The following is a 2,634-nucleotide window of genomic DNA, read 5'->3' on the forward strand; positions in this document are numbered from 1 at the left end:
TATATTTACAGTGCAATCCCTATCAAAATTCCAATGATATATATCACAGAAATAGAAAAAAAATCCTAAAATTTGTATGTAACTACAAAAGACTCCAAATAGACAAAGTAATCCTGAGAAAGAAGAACAAAGCTGGAGGCATCACACTTCCTGCTTTGCAGGAAAGCTTCAAAACTACATGGTACTAGCATAAAAACAGACACATAAATCAATGGAACAGAATAGAGAGAGAGCCAAGAAATAAATCCACACATATACAGTCAACTAATACTTGGCCACAGAGCCAAAAACACTCAATGTAGTCTTTTTTAATGTGTTGGGAAAACTGAATAACCACATGCCAAAGAATAAAACTAGATGCCTAACTTACATCCCTTACAAAAATTAATTTGAAATAGATTAAATACTTAAATGTAAGAACTGTAACTGTAAAGCTATTAGGAAAAAAAAAAACCAGGGGAAATGTTCCTTGACATTGGTCTTGACAAAGTTGTTTTGTTTTTTTTTTTTGGATATGATACTAAAAGTGTAAGCAACAAAAGCAAAGTAAACAAGTGTGACTATATCAAGTTAAAAAGCTTCTGCATGGCAAAAGAAACAATCAGCAAAATAAAAGGCAATCTACAGAATGGGAGAAAATATTTAGAAACTGTGTATCAGATAAGGATTTAATATGCAAAATACATAAGGAACTCCTATAACTCCATAGGGAAAAACCAACAATCTAGTTTAAAAATGGGCAAAGGTCTCTTTCTGCCATTGTGGAACCTGTGGAGGCCTTCTGGGAACAGGACTCCTAAAATGACAAATATGTCTGGAAAACTGTGGTCCAAGGCCATTTTTGCTAACTATATGTGGGGTCTCCAGAACCAGAGGGAGCACACAGCTTTTCTTAAAATTGAAAATGTTTATGCTCAAGATGAAACTGAATTCCATTTAGGCAAGAGATGTGCTTATGTGTACAAAGCAAAGAACAACACAGTTACTCCTGGTGGCAAACTGAACAAAACCAGAGTAATCTGGGGAAAAGTAACTCATGCTCATGGAAACAGTGGCGTGGTTTGTGCCAAGTTCCAAAGGAACCTTCCTCCTGAAGCCATTGGCCCTAGAATCCGTGTGATGCTCTACCCCTCAAGGATTTAAACCTACTGAAAAGTAAATAAATAAAAGTGCAGATTTGGAAAAAAAAAAGGCAAAGGACTAGGCAGTTTTTCCAAAGAAGACATACAATGGCCAATAGGTACATGAAAAGAAAGCTGGACATCACTGATCCTCATGGAAATGCAAATCAAAACCATAATGATATCTCACCTCATACTGGTTAGAATGGCTAAAATCAAAAAGACAAGAGACAACAAGTGTTGGCAAGGGTATGGAGAAAAGGAAATGGTTGTGCACTGTTGGTGGAAATGTAAATAAATATAGCCACCATGGAAAACAGTATGTAGGTTCCTCAAAAAATTAGACATAGAACTACCATTAGATCCAGCACTCCCGCTTCTGGATATCCCAAAGGAATGAAAACACTATCTTGAAGAGATATCTGTACTCCCATGTTTATTGTGGCATGATTTTTAATAGCCAAGATGTGGAAACTACCTAAGTATGTATCAACGCATGAATGGATAAAGAAATGTAGTATGTATAATAAACAATGAAATATTATTCAGCCATAAGAAAGAAGGAAATCCCGCTTTTTTTTTTTTTTAAAGATTTTGTTTATTTATTTGACAGAGAGAGACACAGCAAGAGAGGGAACACAAGCAGGGGGAGTGGGAGAGGGAGAAGCAGGCTTCCTGTGGAGCAAGGAGCCTGATGTGGGGCTCGATCCCAGGACGCTGGGATCATGACCTGAGCCGAAGGCAGCCGCTTTACCAACTGAGCCACCCAGGCGCCCGGAAATCCCACTTTTTGAGACAACATGGATGGAGCTTGAGAGCATTTATGCTAGTGGAATAAGTCAGACAGAAAGAGGTAAATACTATATATTCTCACTTATATGTGGAATCCAAGAAAGCTGAACCAATAGAAATAGTGTAATGGTGATTGTCAGTGGCTGAAGGGTAGGGAAAATGAGGTATTGGTCAAAGGGTACAGACTCCTATTTATTAGATGTTAAGTCCTGGGGATCTAATGTGTAGCATGGTGATTATAATGAACAATAATACTACATTATATGCTTAGAAGTTTTTAAGAGAGCAGGTCTTAATTTTTTTTTTTTACCACAAAAAGAGATGGTAATTATATGAAGGGATGGAAGTGTTAACTAACTTCATTGTGATAATCATTTTGCAATATATACATGTATCAAATCATTATACTGTATACCTTAAACTTACATATGACAACAATATCTTAGTAAAGTTGGGAAAAAAGAGTACATTGGAAAAAAAACACCAAGAAAGATTTATTTTACAAATGCAGTGGGGATTACTATTAATAAATCTATTTGTGTAACATATCACTAATAGTCCAAAGAAAATAAAAGATACAACAGTAATAGAGTAATAATACTAGCTCACATTTTTTGAATCCTATAGTGAGCTATGGTCTAGGTACTGTTTTAAGTGATATCTGTGTATCTATATATATGCACACACATATGTACATATACACATGAACACACAATTAGTT

At 35.7% G+C, this 2,634-nt stretch overlaps 1 pseudogene; it reads left to right on the forward strand.

The window, feature by feature from the left end:
• Positions 1-708: 708 nt before the first annotated feature.
• Positions 709-2,383, forward strand: LOC145720074 (large ribosomal subunit protein eL33 pseudogene; annotated as a pseudogene).
• Positions 2,384-2,634: the final 251 nt, after the last annotated feature.

Source organism: Leptonychotes weddellii, unplaced genomic scaffold (genome assembly GCF_054177405.1).
Source record: "Leptonychotes weddellii isolate Sample4059 unplaced genomic scaffold, ASM5417740v2 HiC_scaffold_9831, whole genome shotgun sequence".
NCBI lineage: Eukaryota > Metazoa > Chordata > Mammalia > Carnivora > Phocidae > Leptonychotes > Leptonychotes weddellii.